Source organism: Mastigoproctus giganteus, chromosome 11 (assembly GCF_048544385.1).
Source record: "Mastigoproctus giganteus isolate SK-2022 chromosome 11, ASM4854438v1, whole genome shotgun sequence".
In the NCBI taxonomy this organism is placed as follows: domain Eukaryota; kingdom Metazoa; phylum Arthropoda; class Arachnida; order Uropygi; family Thelyphonidae; genus Mastigoproctus; species Mastigoproctus giganteus.
The window spans coordinates 44409182-44429021 of NC_143585.1; the positions used below are offsets into that span (position 1 = coordinate 44409182).

General features: G+C 36.8%; 1 protein-coding gene across 4 annotated transcripts in view; it reads right to left on the reverse strand.

The window, feature by feature from the left end:
- Positions 1-19840, reverse strand: part of LOC150077959 (hemicentin-1-like) — a 424550-nt gene that overhangs the window by 169735 nt on the left and 234975 nt on the right. The window lies entirely within an intron of this gene.

Genomic DNA, 19840 nt, shown 5'->3' on the forward strand with positions numbered 1-19840 from the left:
CACTAGCAATAAACAGCAGTAAAATCTCTACAGTGGCAAACATCAGCCTTTGCAATGCACCAATGAATATCTCTTTCAGCTCGTAAAACGCTACCAGCAAGCAACTTATCTTTCTCTCCTGAGAATAAATGCGTGTTGTGTTCTAATTTTATTATTAATATTTTAGCAGTTTAAATTTATAATTGAGTTCCTGAATAAATGCCATGCTGTGGTCGGAACTACATATGTCCCATTACTTTTGATAGGACAGAGTAGTCTATTACAGGCAGATCTTATGTTTTTCATGGTATCTCATCAGGGATCAGAGCAGTCTAGTTATTGTTGTAGAATTTAACGACACAACGGCTGCTAGGGCCATATTGTGTCTTTCTCGTGGTTAATATGAAATACTAACTTTAGTGTAATAACTATTTTATGTTATGATATATTCCTATACGATTTGGGGAGGTAAACAGTCCTTTCTCATTAGGATCTTCTCCAAGGATCTGCAAAAATGTTAGTGATGGTTGTTGTTCAAAAAACTTCTTATGGGTTGATCCTAGCCGAGCGACCCAGTAGCACCCATCTTGTCGAAGTGTGGCCAAAGTGGTGTGTTGAAGCTCGAACCCTCAACCAGATGGTGGCGATACCACTGTGGTATCGTCACCATCCTTTCCACGCCGGGTAGAAAAGGCTGGAGTTCGAATCCCATCGATGACGCAAGGAATTTTTATGGGCTTTTTTCATTCCCTGGCTGAGTTAGTCAGTCTCAGGCGTAGATGCTAGCAAGGTTTTACCCACTGGAAAAACTAGGGGGAATTCCGGTTGTTCAGTTTTAGGCACATCAGCAACTCAGGCCATATTGCGCCGTATATGATATGTCCAAAAATTGCGTGTGTTCTGTGGTCGATTTTCTGTTTACTGAAAGAAAAATCCGAGTTTCCGGAAACAAAAAAAGAAATATGCGACTCTCTCCTAAGACCGATTAACTCAGCTACAGTGTGAAAAGGCTCATAAAAATTCCTCATGTCATTTACGAAAATTCGAACTCAGATTTTATCAGCCCGTGTGAGGAGAATGGCGATTATACGATCTGCTCTACCCACGAGGGCGTCAATGAGATGACTGAAACACATTTCAGCACCAGTATAGTGCACAGGATGCTACATCATAAGGTCATCACGATCGTGCTGCAGTCCACAAGTCATTAATCATCCCGACTATTCCTAGGCGCCGTTTAGGTTGGCGTAAGGCCCACCGTTCTTGGAGTAGACCAATGGAAAGCTTCTCATTGGAATGAAGAGTCATGGTACATGGACTGCCAGTCTTAAGATCGTGCATCGTCGGAGTGCATCGTCTCGACAATGAAGTCTAGTAGAGTCAGTTTGATGGTCTGGGGCTATTTTTCATGATTTGACCAGGGACCATTGGTTATTTTACAAATCCATGAATGCTGAGGTCTATCTAAATATCCTGGACAATAAGTTAACTACGTTGTGGCAGCATGTTGGGGAAGGCCCATACATGTATCAGCGGAACAATGCTCCATGTCATACTGCTCGCTCAGTGAAGGACTGGTTTGACGTTATGAGAGTCGAGAAGTTGGACTGCCCAGTTCAGAACTCTGACCTCAGTCCTACAGAGAATCTCTGGGATGAACTGAATGGTCGGGTGCGTGTGAGAAGAGATCGCAAAAACAGAAGTGAACTGATTGCTACTCTAAAGGTCAAATGGAGAATATCTGTAGATATTTACAAAAAAAAAAAATGGTGTAGAATGTTCCAAGCAGACTTATTATTTTTCCTGTAAATAAAAATTATTTGTAGATATTCAGGTATCAATGATGGGGCAGGGTACTTAACATGGCATCACACTCAACACTCTCTGCCTAGATGCGACTTTTGAAAAATGCTGTTTGTTGATCTTTCTGAAGCCTAGAAGCATTCACTACGTTAAATACAGAATAGATCAAAGGAAGTTTGTATACAATTATTTACATATCATGAGAGTTCTTTTGCTCTAGAAATATACGCAAAAAAATGATAAAAACGTTATTTCTAAAGACACACGCTTTGTAAATTTTTAAAATGTTTCATAAATTAACTTTTTAATTTACTAAATTTGCTCGAAATTTTTTTTTTGAAAACTTATTAGTAATGCAAATAATTTATTAAGACACCTTTCCCTGTTTATTTTCTCGAACTCTAATTTAAATATTAAATTAACATTTTTTTTATGAAATAGTGTTTTAGATGATCTAAATTATCTTTTTTTTTGTCTCAGCGTTATGTGATGTTGCTTAATTTATAAAAAAAAAAAATAATACTTTTAAACACGGATGAGCAAGAACCAATTAAGATATCATTAAAATTACATTATTCACTACTTCGTTTATTTAATCTTTTATTTATTATATTTCATTATTTAAAGGAAATGTAAGCGTACCTCCGCATTAAAACCACAGCGGGGAGGTTTTAATTATTAAAAAAAAAAAAAAAAACAATAAAATATAAAGTAAACATTAGATGCTCTAAGAATAATCCTACATTTTCAAACTTGTCACGAACTTGTCTGTGACGTGTTACCAAGACTGTGACGTCATACCAAATGCATATATATTTTTTAATGTCGCTAGGGGGAGTTTTTGTGAACAAAGACGTGGCTTGTTTTAGTTTTAACTCGGAGAGATAAGATAGGTATAAATGCACAAAAAATCTTCTTGATAACAGAAATTATGGCAGAAATATATAATAAATGATGCCGCTTTGTTTCAGTATAAAATATTTTAATAAAAATTCGTTTCTATTAATGGAAAAATCAAGATATCTGTTTAGTATTTTTCGGTTAGCTTATAAAGAATTTCTGTGTTCTAGCAACTACCGACAAACTGAAGTTATGTGCTTCAAAGCTTAGTAACTAATAAAATTAAGAAACTATGCGCCAACGAAAATTTTGGACAGAAGTTATATCTAGTGAGGTTCAAGCATCTTGAACCTCTTTTTTTTTTTTTTTTTTTTTTTCAGTTGGGACTTGCAACACTGGATATGATAACCCTTGTTGAATGTCAAAGCATTCAGTAGCATTCTGGTTCGCGTTAATCCCTTCACTCTGGACATTCGATCAACAGATTTCAATGTCCCTCTAAGTCTATGCCTGGATCAGTTTTTCTCTTTGTTTAGGAAACTAATTTAAGATACATAATGGAACTGCTCTTGTGATGCGATTAAGCTTGTTTTCAAGAGGATTGCTGGAAGATTACCATCACGCCATTTATAACTTCTACATGTCAGACAGAAGAAACATGGCACATGTGTTATCCATCAAACATACCAGGTAATCTAGTGGGGCTTCTACAAGAAGTTAAAAGGAAGAACCCTGCTCAGTTTTCGTTGCACAGTAAATGATCCAGTGAAGAGTGAAGGATTTATTCACCATTATAAAAGACTGAGCAAATATCCTACCTCAACCAAAAATTCACAAATAACCTCACTGCTCTCGGCAATGTTATGATGCTAGCAATATTATAATCCTTCATTACTGGCAGGTTAACTTCGATTAAGTAGTAAATGTGTAGATGTACACTGTGCTGCCACTTTATTAGGTACACCCCTGCTGTGCTGTTGTTGTTTTTGTTTTTAGGAGAATTAGCAACTAAGGCCATATTGCTCCGGGAATATGCGGTGGTCATTCCCTTGACTTTTCCGCATCCTCCGTATTTGGTGGTGACGGGCTCGAACCCCTGCTGTGCACACAAATTTTATTATTATTAATATCTGTTTATTTCTCTTACGAGACACCCATAGACAGCACGTGGCTAGAGGGTGTGGTTACATTATAGTATTTACAAGCATGTTTACATGAACTTATTTACAAAATTTGGATATGCAAAAACACAGAATATGTGGTTAATGAATTAATTGTTAAGTTGGTTTAATTAATTGCAAATGGTTGTTAAATGCTAAATATTATTATATAAATTATTAAATTAGTCTTATTATATTTATACTTGCCGATACACATTACCAAAGATTTCTGTCCTATACATTTTGTCTGTACATAGTTTCTCTGCATCAATATTTAAATTATTGAAATAATTCACAGTATTTGCTGGGAAAAATCTCCCCAGAGAGTCCAATTGAGTCAGTTGGCACTTGAGACTTGGTTCTTCCCTCTTTATTCTCGGTCGTATCATCCGGGGGCGAGTGATCACGTTTCTCACTTTCGGCGAATCTATTCTCTCCGTTAGTAGCTTTGCCAGAGTTAAGATGTTTCTGGTTTGTCCCACAACGTTGCAAGTCCCATGACCACTGTTGTGGATATAAATGCAGCAGAACAACCGTTCTAGTATCAGTTAAGCGTACAAACCGTAGCAAGAATGGGGAAAAGTAGTGATCCAACGGACTTTGAACGTGGCATGGTAGTAGGTGCAAGACGTGCTGGACAAAGCATCTCTGAAACGGCAGTTCTCCTGAACTTTTCACTCACCACAGTTTCAAGGGTGTATCGAGAATGGTGCAACCAACAGAAAACATCCTCTCGACGGAACTCCTGTGGAAGAAAATCGCTTGTTGATGAGAGAGGTCAGAGGAGGATGGCTACAATTGTGCAAGCAAACAGACTGGCCACAATGTCGCGCATCACGTCCGAATACAACCTTCGTGCGCAGAACAAAATATCGAAACGGACCACAAGTCGCACAATGGTCTACAGCATTCGATGGCCACATCGCGTACCTTTGTTATCAATGAAGAACAAGAGAGAACGCCTCCTGTGGGCACAGCAACACCGGAACTGGACTATCGAGGATTGGAAAACAGTTGCTTGGTCTGACGAGTCGAAGTTCCTGGTGCATCATGTTGATGGAAGGCTCAGAATTTGGCGAAAACAACATAAATCCATGGACCCGTCATATCTGACGACTACTATGTAAGGTGGTGGGGGCAGTGTTATGGTATAGGGAATGTTTTCTTGGCACACGTTGGGTCCATTGATACCCATAGATTCACGTCTGAATGCTACATCGTAGCTAAACATCGTTGCTGACCAAGTGCATCCGTTCACGTTGGCAGTTTATCCTCGGTCAGATGGTTACTTCCAGCAGGATAATGCCCCGGTGCACAAAGCCCGAATCCCTATGGAATGGTTCCAGGAACATGACAATAACTTGACTTTTCTTTGCTGCACTGGCTCGCACAGTCCGCAATTCTCAATTCTATTGAACATCTTTGGGATGAGCTGGAAAGGGCTGTTCGCTGCAGGCCTACACCTCCGTCGAATCTTAAAGAACTGCGTGACACACTCATGTCTGCATGGTACTCCATTCCTGCACAACGTTTTCAGCATCTTGTTCAATCCACACAGGGACGAATTCAGGCTGTTTTGAAGGCTAAAGGTGGCTCAACACGCTACTAGGTAGGTGTACCTAAAAAGTGGCAGCACAGTGTACGTACGATTAACTACTACTACTACTCCACATCTCTTTTCTGTTCATCCAGAAATATGTTTCATTTTCTTCTCTTCCCTTTGTAACCAACTGTATTAATTATTCAGTCTTCTAGCTTGCGTAAGTGCAAAAGTAGGAAACAGCTGATTAGTCTCATAGTTGTATTTTGTTTTAAAAATTTGTACGAAACATCAAGACAGCGATACAATTGAAACAGTTGTCAGACTGGTTCTACCTTTTTCACGTAGAGTGGTGTAACAATGAGGCAACTTATTATTAACGTGGTGAAGACTTTCACGTGAGAAATCTAGACAATGGTTGCTAAGAAATCAGCTGTTATCAATATCGCTTTGTCTTCTTCTTCTTCTTCCCTCTCTTTCTGCATTTCTAATTCGGTTTTATTTAATTATGCTTTTGTGCATTTCCCTTCTACCTATACATATATCTTTCTAAATAGTTATTGGATTTTCCTTCATTTGTTCAATTCTCTTTGTTTCTTCCTTTGTGAGTATCTGTCAGCTTATCCACCTATCGATCTCTCTCTCTCTCTCTCTCTCTCTCTCTCTCTCTCTCTCTCTCTCTCTCTCTCTCTCTCTCTCTCTCTGTCATTCTCTGGACCTAAACTCAATTCACGCTGCTTGTGCCTGTTAAGCTATTTTCGATAACTCCCACACCTGGAACACCTTGGTCTGGCACAATATGGGAAAGGAATGTCTCGCTACACGTTACCACTGTCTATCACCAACTGCACGTCATGCAAAGACTCCTCCTGTTCTATAATCTTCCACTCTCATGACGGTTTCCTGGTAGGATATTCTGAAAAGCGTAATCATTCAAATATACCATTTATTATAATTCCATGTCCTCCTTGTCAGAGAACACCTCACACCAAACATTTTCCAATAACAAAGCGATGCAATCTACATTCTTTCCAGCTTGAAAATTTTCGATGGTTTCTTTGAACATTTGGATTATCCGTGGATAACAAACGGACCACCATCTTCCTACTCCCAATTCCTCTCTTTAGTTCAACACCAACTCTCTTTTTTTTTCCCCTCTGGTATTTTCATTTGAAATATTTTCGCAAAGCATTAAACCAATATTCCAACCATACTACCAACACTTCTCCTCCCTAAAAAAAAATAATAATCGCATTCTGTGAAATCCTAAAAACTTCGTTATCAGTACCGTCAAAAATAATAAGGAATAACATAATTTATCTGGGACCAAAATGACAAGCGTCTGAAGCGAATAAAAGGTTCACCTGAATTATTTTAGCAGATCGATCATAGCTTTGTTTCGACCCTGTCTGATAAAGCCTTAGTGCAAACTGGATGCAAGAGGGAAAAAAAAAATGGGAAAAATAAAAATAATCTTTTTGTTTAGGGGCTACCATCGATTTGTAATATTTCCTATCAGTAGACAGTCGCTTGTAATATTTCGGGGCCGGCGAATTACGCGTTATACATGTCGCGAGCGAATTTTGTTAGTAAAGAGAAATCATGACGAAACAACAGGGCCGACATGATGGATCGAATTCAGATAGATATACATATGGAAGTACCTAATCTTTGTTTCGCCTTGGGGCGGACACGGGTGGGGGTTGATAGGGACGCAGTAAAGGCTTCGTTTCTTTGTCATGACCCCAGGAAAACTGCGTCTCTTTAAAAGAAGAAAAATGTCCTTAAGAATGATAAATTTCGGGTGTTAAGTCTTGTATTTTTAGACTACTCAAAGATGGGGACGAATGAGGAATTGGTGGATGATAAATAGTTTAGAGAGAGAATGTATCTGATAGCGTGGAAGTTATTAAAAAAAAGGAATGGCAATATTTACTCTTATTAATCTTAATGATGAATTATAAGGTGCTTTCTCAAATGAGAACGCATAGAATACGTTTCATCGTAATTTAATAAGCAGGATTAACGGATCATATAAGGAAGTACCAATGATAAATTACTTGAGGAATGCTAGTTACGTATTCCAGAAAGTTTAGAGACGTTAGAGATGATAATCGAATAACATTATTTGGTTTTATGTAGTTGGATAAAACAATATAAACTTGCGCGCTGATTATGTGCAGTGCAATTCAATATACAGTTTATAACATTATTCAACAATTTACAAACTATCACATGAATAATATTATACACCCTGATTCCACTCATATAAAGCATTATGAATGAAGCAAAAAAAAATAAACTTCGGTCTTGCCTAATTCCAAATACACTGTCGTACTATTAATATCCGGTCACCTGCATATCTACAAGAAACCTTTATTTACAGGAAAACTAATATTGTCTGCTGATACCTTTAGCCATTTTGTGTTTTGAGCAGTCTCTCTTCAGACGCACCCGATGATCTTATTTATCTCAAAGGTTCTCGATACGAGTGAAGTCAGGCGACTTTGGGCTCGTTAACCCAACTTTTTGACTCTCATAATCTGAAACCAGTCCGTCACAAAGTTAGACGTATGACATGGAGCGTTTTCTTTACACGTTTGGACCTTCCGCGATTACAATGTGGGCAACTAATTACTGTCCAGAATGTCCAGATAGACCTCAGAATTCGTGGTTTTGTCCAAATTAACCAATGGTCACAGGCCAAACCATTAAAAACAGACCAAGACCATCAAGATTACTCCGTCAGACGTTGCAGTCTGGCAAGTATTTTACTCTAGGTATGACCGTCAGACTGACAAACCATCTACCGTGACTCTTCGTTCCAAAGCACAGCTTTCCATTGTTCTAGTCCAAGAACGGCTGGACTTATATCAATTTAAATGGAGTCTGGAATTAGTCGGGATGATTAGTGGCTTTTGAACGACCGTGGTAACCGATATAATTCAGTGTCCTGCGCACTGTATTGATGCTGACATGTGTACCAATTGTCTCACTGAGAATCTGTGTGCGCTGCGACAACATTGACCTGCGATCAAGCGGATGATTCTTTGCCGGGCTTATCTGTCACATTTTGTCAGCTTCGGAAGTTTTCCGTGTCATTTCGTGACGGTTTCAGAAACAGTCCTCTCGATCCAAGGTTTCTCAGTGCCGTTGAAGTGTAACGTACAGACCGATTGCTTATGTGGCACCCAATTATCGTTCCACGCTAGTCTGTTAACTCCATCAATCTCAGTATCTTGAATTCATAATCGTACTGAGAAGAGCAAGAAGATTGGTGAGGGGAACGAAGGGGTCCTCTTACCAAGAAATGATTAAGTTCTGCAAATTGCAGCGGCTGGAGACTGGCACCTGCGATGTGATGTGATTGAGGTGTACAAGGCCTTAAATAGGTTGAGCACAATGAATTCTGATGGGATTCTTCCGCTTGCTCAAATTACAAACTAAGGGGGCATAAATTCAAATTTATACTTTTAAAAAATAAAACAAACAACAATTTCGCCATTAGATAAATTACTGCAAATACTAAATCCGAATTAAAGAGAAATTGAAAATGACTTACTGATGAATATATACCACGATAACCAAAAGCAAGTAAAGTGATTAATGCACTACAATTCTTTATTAGATGGTGGGTACCACAAAAATAACTGGACGCGAAATAATTACTGCATTTGAAGAAATTATAGAATTTTTCAGCTGAAAAAGACTGACAACTTTCAAGCAGAAAACCTGATAATTATTTTAAACAGTAGCCTCCATGCGAACTTGCTGTTGCTCAGTTGTGAGTAGGCTTGGAATCCAGCGTGCACGAAATTGCCATACGCAAATGGTCATGGAGAATACCGTGCCTGCTTCCTACTGATGTTTACAATACCTCTGCCAGTTGAATTACTGTTATTACGATGATCTTCTCGCACGATTACAGAAGCAGTTTTTATGGCTTCTGAGGTCACACACTGGTTGGAGCTCCAGGACCTCCGATTTTGTGATTGAATCACGCCCATCTTTAATCATTCTAAATCAACTGGATACTGAATAAAGGTTTCAACTTTTTGGCTAATTGGCGTAGAAGTGTAATGTAATTAATAATTAGCATTATATTTTTCTTTTTGGAGAAGTTATACTTATTATTATGCAGTGTAAGGCAACTCGTTGTGGTTGTCTTGCAATTTGAAAGCCCAATGCGTTTTCGTCAGACTGCGTGTTATGAAAAGGTACTGATCATTCTATATTAATTTATTTATTATAACATATTAATACGCTGCTATAATAATGTATTTATTATTGCACATACATACAAAAATGGACTATTTTATATTACAGAACAAAGTCTCATGCCCTTTTATTCTTTGAGGGTATCTTAAAGTGGATAACATTAAAGTAGGGTGTCTGTAATAATCTGAAATGATAATAGTAAAATATATTAATTTCTTGAGGGGTGGAAATATACCAATGTACCCACCCTCTCTGGGAATATCTAAAATAAATTCAAACTACCTCCAGCCAATAAATATTAACAGGAAGAAACTCGCTTAGTTATTTCGTTACTTAGTTACTTAGAATTCCACTAAAAGCTAGATAACTGTTTTTATTTATTTATTTTTATAGTTTCGGCTTAATAAAACATCACGCGTTTTACTAAATTGATCATAAATTCTTTCAATTAGCCTTTATATCAGAAAATAATCTTTAGGAGTACTTTTGGTGCGAAGTTAAACTTTAATAGGCACTTTAGATATCAAACGCAGGCAGGGAAATAAAGGAATTATTTCCCAGTCTAAGCCAAAATAACCGCTGATTAAGCTAGAGTTTATAATAAGTACACTGGTGGACAAAATGTTTTTCCTGAATATTTTATTGTGAAGTATCGCCGAAGACGAATATTTAATATAATAGGCTTCCTAGAATGCAAATCCCGAGTATACGATAGAAATAGATTTACCATCTTACAGAGCAGCACAATATGCAAATTATTCATGCATATAAAAGTACGGATTGAGACCATATCACTTCATTCCCGTTTTTTGGCTTGTTCAGTGGGACAGCCACATCTCCAGTACTCAGAATGGCAAGTTATCGCCGTTCAGATGATTCCTTGAAATGGCTGGCCATTGGACAACTTGAAGTCGGCCAGTCGCAGGGGAAGTTGGCACGTTGGCTTAATATGTCACGCGGTGTCGTCTCGGCACTGTGGAACCCCACCATGAGTTATCGTCCCCATCACGAGGAGTTTCGCCACTACTATCTATTGCTCTTCACATAACATAAAGTCATACAACATTAAAACATCAGCAACAACCAATCAGGTGTTATAAAAAAAAAGAAAAGAAACAATCATATCATACGACTCTAGTCAGCGCTATCTAGTTTAGTCCATAGTTACCATTCTGGTTGACTTCTGTTTAACTCATCTACAGTACAATTTTCACTGAGTCCTATATACATACAAGACCCATCACTATTTAATACATAACAAATTTATAAGACCTTAGCCCACACCGGGGTAAACCTCCACCAGTCAGTGGTGGAGGTTACTCTCCTGTTGTGTGGGCTAAGATTTCTTCACTAGTGGCGTGGTTACAGTGGGATCAGTAACACTAACACTGGAAACTGCAGTGTTCATAAAATGATACCTGTCTAGTGAATCCTGATTCCTACTCTTTCACACCGATAGAGGACCAGAGTAGTATGGCGAAAACAACATGAGTCCGTGGACCCATCCTGTCAGCTGTCAACAATGTAGGATGGTGATGGCGGTGTAAAGGTGTGGGGAGTGTTTTAATGGTGTCCATTAGGTCCTTGATGCAAGTGTAGCAACATTGCGACGCCACAGGTTATTTGGAAATTTATTCCGACCAAGAGCATCCCTTTATATCTGCAGTGCATCTCTCTACGAATGGATTCTTCCAACAGGATAATGGCCATGTCAGAAGGTCACAACTAGTTCAGGAACAGAAGAACGAATTCAGCCTCTACGGCAACCTCTCTTCAGAACAGATGTCCTCAACAATCCAATTTGCAAAAACTGCACGAATAATTGGGTAAACATAGACCAGAATCATCTATACGGATGCTATTTTGACGTCAAATTCTTGGCATCTAAAAATGTTTTAGATGACAAGAATTTGAAATTACCAGAAAATAATAGAAATAGAAACACTACGCTACGTCCGTGCCAAAAAAAAAAAATAAAATCCAGTCTGTTTTGAGAGCTAAAGGTGAGCCCTATTTACATGGTCCCCCTTCCTTATATTTACAAAGGACCTATTTACAATTATTTAAAAACTTCGCTCCTGAACAGCAGTCTATCAGTTATAGAATAAAGAAACAGGAAATACAGAATTATAAATATTCTATAGCATTCTACATATTATAATATTTAATGATTTATTATTATCATTGCAACGTGATGGGTTACAAAGATTGTTAACTTACAATGAGTTAAAGGATGAATATAGTGAGGATTGTAAAATATAGAGATTTATTTCAACAATCTTCACTTCCTTCGGATATAAAATCAAACAGCCTATTCCTATCGATATTTTCTACTGCGTAGGTGTACACTATTATCAACATGCCTCTGTATAAATTTTCCATCATTTTCATCGATCCAGGTTTCATCAACGTAAACGAAATTTCTTGATTGATCTATAAAACCACGTATCTGCCTTAATAATGATGAAAATAAGCAATACCATCCTATATTTCAGTAAAATTTCCGATTATGAAATTTCATGATGGAAGTTCAGCTGATTGGTTCAAAATGCGATGAAGTGGAATTGCATTGCTACCTAGCTGAATAATTTTGTCCTTTAACCAATTTAAACATTTCTGCGATTGTTGAATATTGGCCATTTTGAAATAGCCCTGAGATTGATAACAGTATTAACGACAAATTGAAATTATGTAAACCACTTACAGCAACTTTACCGATGTTTCTGCCTTAACAAACGTAGGTCTAACCAAGGCACAATATCTGACAAGTACAACTCGTTCTTGTTTGTGGACGCCATTTCCTACAACTTCATCGAGATTCATGCATCATGGGTATTCCTGCTGATCCCAGAACTGATTGGTGATCAACTGTTTCACTGCGCAAGTCTGAAAAGTCCTCAAACTTATGTGGTGTGCGGTATATAGATCATCCTTTTGGATGACACTACATATATGACGTGTTATCAGTTTTTGGACAAAAGAAGTTCAAACTTTAAGCGACACTAAGTTGTTTAGGCCAGTGGATATCTCAAAAAATTCAACCAAAGATTGAGATAATTAATAGTGACACAGTTTTTTCATGAAGATATCTTCCCGTATACATCACTGCATTAAAGACTGTTTCTTTGTGAATCTATGCCAGACATCGCCTATTGTGAGGTTAATCTCTCACTCCAAAATACAGCAGGGGCCTTCATTTCCCATCATTTCCTTTTTCTTGTGGCTAAATCTAATTAAATTTTCAAGCCCTTCGACTTGCGAAGAATTTTCCCTTAACTTCCATAAGGTGCTAGCCATTGTTCGTGGGTGAAACAGGTATCTGCGAGATGATTGATTGATTACACCATATCCACTAAGGAATGCTATCCATCACTTTTCCCTTTCCCTATATTGCTTTTAAATGACGTTAAAGCAGAGAAGACAAACGAGAAATTACTGAAGATCAGTGGTGCGAGACCATCTACTCCCTCTATTTTATCCCTCCATTGTTTTTTTCAGTGGGTTGAAAATTAAACGGGGTAGTGTTGAACTTCACTATCATAATTCCTCGGGATGCAGGAAATATTGTTGCAACTTGGAAACACACACACGCTTAAGCCTTTATGTGTGTGGGAAGTAATCAATAGCCAATAATTGACTGCCAACACGACGCGAAGAGAGTTTGGATTGTGAGACACACACACACACGATAGCGCTTCGGAGATGAGGTGAGCTGAGGATTTTCCCCTTTCTATCCCAGCGCGTTATTAATCGGTCTTGTTATAAGGGGATTGACGAAGTTTTTAAAAGTTTTCTAGAAGGGATGATTGCAGGAGTGGCCGAGATGGAAGCCCAAGAATTACGAAACAGTTGGAATTATAATCCTTGGAGTTACTTGGAAACTACATTTTCAGAAAATCTTTGGATGATTCTTATTACAAAATGATATACGAAAAGAATTTTAAAAAATTAGATGAGAAGCATCTGAAATTACCAGAAACTAATAATACAAATAGGTATACTAAAGATTTTTAATAAAGTATTTTTCTTTTGTTTCACACACATTTATGGTGTTTAAAAATGGTTATTTTATTTTAATTTTAATATAGAAACATTTATTATTTAGAAGGTTTCAAAACTGTCCGCAAGTGGCGCTGATAATCTATCTATTAAAGATGGCGTATTGTTTACAAGATTAAACCAACATGGAAAATCTCCAAGGCACCAGAAACTCGCAATATTGTATATAAATAACGAAAGAAGTGAATGGTGTAACCAGTAAGTGTAAAATATAATAGAACGATAGAAAGGAATTTTAAAAACCCGTGAAATGTATATAATAAAAGGAATAATGCTTTTAAATACGTATTTATTACTATTGCAAACATTACAACGTCTTTTAAAATTTTGATATTAAAAAATGCTTGCAAGTTAAATGAAAATTGATATTTTATGAATACCATTAAATAAATATGCGTAAAAATTCTTAAGAAAATGGTTGATTATGTGCAGAGCACAGAATATAATAAGACGAAATGCATTACAAAAAAGGAGTTTTTGTTTTTCTTTTGTCCAAAAATAAACAAAAAATTGATAGATTTTTTTGTCATTTTTGGACAAAAAACGTATGAAAGGATGTTAGTCACATGTAGCGTTTTGAATCACCTTTCTATTTTTGAATATTGTGTAAGAGAGAGAGAAAGACTACACTCGTATCGAATACCATTTTTTTTTATTATTGTGTTAAGTTAAATTTCTTAGCGAAAGGCCTTAATCCCGAGATTGTTTCTAAAATGTAAAACAACCAGCATCGTAACCATGGCAACAAGTCAGAGGGGAAAAAAAAAAAAAAAAACATTCCCGGACACTTGAGTTCTTAATTAACTAAAGGCCAGATAAGCCCTTATTAAATTCATGCGTGCTTTACATACCTAACTACTAAGGATCAAGCCAAAATTTCAAGTAATGCTGTTAATTAACCAAATAACAGATTTTTTAAAAAAAAGTTTAAAAGCTCCTAATAGCCACTTCCGGCGCTCAATTCGGATTCTAATTAAAGCGACACTTTGTAATTCAATTGTGGAGTAGCTGGTAAGTGTTGTTGCCTTTTTCATATTATCTTATTTGCTTATCAGTGCTATTTCATTGTACAGCCACCTCCCATAATCTCGGTCAACGAGAATTCTCTCTAAAAGTTAATTTTTCAAAAAAAAAAAAAAAAATTCTTTTATATAAGCGGAGCTCTCGAGTTAGAAATAAGTTTGTACACTGATAATATTCTGAAGTTTCTTTTGATAATTAAAAAAAAAAACTTTGAAAAATAAACAACTTTTTCCCTTAATAAATAAAATATTATGAACATATATGCATTGTAAAAAAATATTAGAATACTATATATAAATGTTATGTTTGACTGATATATATTTTTATATTAGAAATACATTTTTAAATGTATTTGTTGTTTTATAATATTTAAGAATTTATTTAAGAACCTTAAAATTGTTAATAGAATTAAATCCTTCAATGCAGATAACTTAAGTAAATTCGGTTAAACTACTTAAACAGGTGAATATTTTGTGCAAAAACCCCTTTGATTATCGTTAATTGTGCTCAATTTCGCCATAACTTTTGTAATTTAAGAAAAAAAACTAAACAAACAAGAATACTTTAAGAAACCGTTGTAAGCATCACCTGGTCACCATTTATAAGAAGCTCAATTTTCAAAAATGCGTGTATCTGTATTCGTTATCACTCTCATAAATAACCAATCAACCTTCCCTTTCCCTGCCATACGGTTATACTTCCTGTCACCTTTCTTTTTACGACATCCGCCTTAACACATGACTGATCTAGCCATTCCTGTAGCGATGATATGTGACACACCTGTCTTATGCACACGACACGTAACTAGAAAAAAGGATAACGAGATTGGAGTGTCTTACAGCCGTTGGTGGTAGGCAGGTGTCGTGAGAAAGTGTCATATATAAGTGTGGTCATATTTTAACTTTTTTCTCCTTCAATACGTTTAGGCGCACCAATATTCCTAGGAAATTAATGTAGTAGCTATAACAACCGACCCATTAAGATTAGAAGTAGGCCGTATTTTTTTTTTTTTTTTCTTTTCATGCATAAGATTAATGCTTGGAAGTCAATAATACCTTTATAAGAAACATTCTCGCGTAAATCATAATCTCTACATAGTCTAAGATTACCAATGAAACAACGATTGTAAAAATAACGTTGAAAAATAAATAGATGAAGTATAAATAGCAACAGCGTTAACAATCATGCCTCTCTTAAAGTCCAGCTGTTCGTTTTCGCTACAGTGAAATCGCATTTCGTTTTGGATATTTTTCTTTTACTTTATCCATACGGAATAAATGCTTTTATCCTCAATCTCTCTCTCTCTCTCTGCGATATCTTACCACTCTGCTGCTAAGAGACACCACCAAGGAGAAATATCATGCGTACGAGGACAGCTGTTTTAATTGAAATACGTATTCTCTTTACATCATGCTTTTGACTTTAATTAAACTCAATGAAAATCCACCTGAAATGGTCTTTGCAGCTTACACATTCCAATTCTTAATATTCATGCTTGAACTTAGTTTGGGCGTGTTGTTATTATTCCTGAAATATGCCAAGAAAGTGTTTAAATTTTAACGTTCATTCGTGCCAAAGGTTTAACAAAAGGTCGAAATTTGCATAGAATCTTCATAGAAATTTAACGGACATCTGCATTCCGGTGCATTCAATCGAAACAGGTGAACTCCGAGATCTCGTGCAAAGTAAACTTCAGTGAGAAATGGCTCGCGATATCTGTTCTCTAGTTAGTAAATCCTAGACTCTGCGAGCAGCTCGCTCATAGCAAAACGAATTGATTATCAGCTAAGCAAAGAGAGAGCAACCCGTCTCTTTCCCATTTCCGCTTACCGTCCGCATTATAACGAATGGTTCAGATCAGCGGAAACGGTGATTGATACCTTAACTCTTTATGTATCGATGCACGATTCATTTTGAGAAATTAAACTCTTGTAACGCTTGCAATCATCAATGTCGGAAAACAACAGATCCAATTTACCCTGTCATTTACTGATGTCTCGGCATGGCATGCGCACATGGAACCGATCAATTGGCTGCCACATGTCTGTAGATGCTAGCTAAACGAACGAGCGTAGTCAATGGAAGGAGTAGCAATAGTGTTCTTGGTGCTCTATGCAACATTGTTATCAGGATGTTGTTTTTCGAGTCACGGATTCGTTCTATTTAGAGTTTGTTGCCCCGTCATCAGAAGGATGCTTCTGCCTTCTCCATCGTTTCCATTCTTGTTTCGTTGGGTTAATTTGGCTATACTGAATATTAGATAAATAGAATGAATGTCTCTCTTTGAACTCCCTTTTTGCTAGAAGAAGAAGTTAAATTTCAAGTTAACGTTTAATTTGTTCAAGTTCACCTGCCTGTAAAAACTTATGTCTCCCTAAAATAAAATAAAAATCTTAAGAGAAAATTTTCTTTCGAATTTCAGCATTAAATTTTTCCGTTGTCTTAACAAAACCTTTATTGATAAACCTGGACTCACAATTAAAGTGACGGTGTAGTGGTTTCACCACTTGCCACTAGTTTGGAAAGGGCTGAGTTTGAGCCCCGTCGCTGACTTGGAAAAATTTCTAAAGCGTTTTTCAATCGGCTGTAGTTACCGAAGTTGATCTCATGGGGAGAAAGAAGGTTTTCTCCCTATGAGTTATTCCGCGACTTTGGGCCCTCGCCACAGGTAAATCAGCCTGTGAACACACTGACTTCTACAGACAATGCACAGTAGTGAAATGCACCCAAAATCGCTGATGCGCCTTCAACTCATTGGCACTGTTCAACCTTTTGATTGATATCTACAGTCCACTGATATCAGTTTTTGACAGAGTACGTCCTGAAATGGAGGCTGTGTTTAAAACACACAGCCAAGTTACCCGAAACTGGAGTCCAGGTTCAGCCTTCAGACCTAATTCTTGAAGATTCCTTATATAGGGCGAACTTGGAACTCTTGACATCTGTTGTGTAGAAAGTGCATCAGTTTGGTGAGAAGAGACCGACGGTCAGAGGCATCTTAGAGTTCAGAAGTATAGCTTGAAATCCTAACATCAATGGTCCTTCTACAGGAGCGAAATTAGACCGAAAGATTCATCTTGTTTATGAAAGGTATCGAGTGCATAAACCTTGCTCTCTAACTTTAACATGATTCTGCTTGCCTGAGACTCACTGACATTATTATTTTATTTTATTATTTATTTATTGTACTAAGCGGTCCCAGCTAGCTGTCCCGGCAACCCCGCAACATATTGACAATGCTGTACCATTGAACAATGTTGATGTAGAATTATCTGGGATTCCCTTGTAGATGGCCAATTTGTTCTCAGTGTAATGTCCATAAATGCAATGCCACGAACGTATCTGACACTATAAAGTCCCAGCATAAGGTTGCGATGATCTCCAAAGATCCAATTGACACGTGTTTGTCCACAATAAAGATTCAAAATGAGAAGTTAACTTTTTCTTAAACCTGAACAGTTCCACAGTACAGCAGTTAACAGTAAAGGGAACACCTCACAGACATTTTTGATGTACGGTTGGTACCTCCATGATATTCTAGCACCTGAAGAAACCCCAAGATATCCTCATGTCCCGAACTGGAAGCTATGTCTGAACCATGGAGCCAAGTTACCTAAAACTGGGAGTCCAGGTTCAGTTGGATTCCCAATTTCAGGTGACATGCTCATAATACCACGCACACTATGCGTAATATAAAAGTACGCTTCGTTGTAGTTGTTGTAGTGGGGTTTTAGGAATACTGTCTGTAAACTGTGTGTGTGTTCTGTGGTCGACTTTCTGTTGTCTGGACAAAAAAAAGAAGAGTTTTTGGTAGATCTAGTTTGAGAATTAAAATGAATTCCTTCAGTTGGAGGTCATAAAAACTGCTGCTCAGCCCATTACGTTTAAAATTTCGGTAAACCTTCCAATTATGCATCCCGAAAAGAAACTTTCAGAACATCAAGACAAAACATTCAATACCGGTCACAACTACTGCAGTAGAATAACCCCGGCATTTTATACCAATAAATGACAGGGGTAAACAGTGATATCTTTTTTTTTTTTAATTTAGAGTTCCGAAAACAAATATAGGTTTAACTAATTCTATTTAAAATCGTTTGTTTAAAAATTATATTAAAAAAATCAAACCAAATAATTGGATTGATTTTTTTAACGTTGAGAAAGTATTTGTGATTGAATTAGATTTTTCCACGCCGTACCAGATTGTAATTTGAAATTCTTTATTTAAAAAAAAAGTAAAACAGCTTACACAACAACAAATTTAATGTTTGTTCCTTTAGCTTTGTTTTCAGACTCTAAATTATTCTAATCGTAGAAAATCCAGAATAGTTCTACAAAGAACAGAGGTGTCGCTGCTGTCGCAACAGATTTCTCTGTAACTTCGATTTGCAACATGTTAGATTCCGACGTAAGAGAAAAAGAAAAGCAGAGACATGGGAACCATTAGCAAAATGCTAAACACAATAGATGCTTGGTTTTTTTTTTCCTTCTTCTGCCAATACAGCAGTCAATAATCTGGTCCCCCATTTCTCCTTCGACTTTCTTATCGCCAAGTGGAGAATTCGTATCGATTCCCTTTATATTTCTCTCTGCCTTCGCTCTAGTCAAGTTATAGGCAGCACTGGCGAAAAGGTTATTATGCATTGTGAATGAATTAGCACACACCCCGCTCTTATCATGTTAGAGGATGCCGGATATGATCCCGATAGCTCAACTGCTAAATGGAAGAAGATGGAATATTAAAGGCGAGACAGATATTTAAAGGCAGTTTTGAATGGTAAAAAAAAAAAAAAAAATGAAAGTTAAGAAATTTTAGCATACTTTTAAAAGATTGTAATATATTTATTCACTGGAAGATTGCTCGTAGACCTTTCAAAAGTTTCCTCTTTTTTGGAGAGAAAAGTTTCATTTCCATGGCAACAATCGGACATAAAAGCTATTAATACACCACTTCAGTCTATTTAAACTTATATAACAAAAACAGGTGTCTTGATAATTTTCTATTTTTATAATTATATTTGAAAAAATATGTGGAAAACGTAGTTAAAATAGATCAATATTTCAATTTTCAAATCGTTTTATAAAATTAGTTTCATATTTTATATAAAATAATAGTTTTATTTACTTTTTATTGTAGTTGAGCCAAATAGATCGAATCATGGCATTGAATGGCTTCTAGTAGGCTCTTTCCTACAAGATGGACGTCGACACTTAAAGG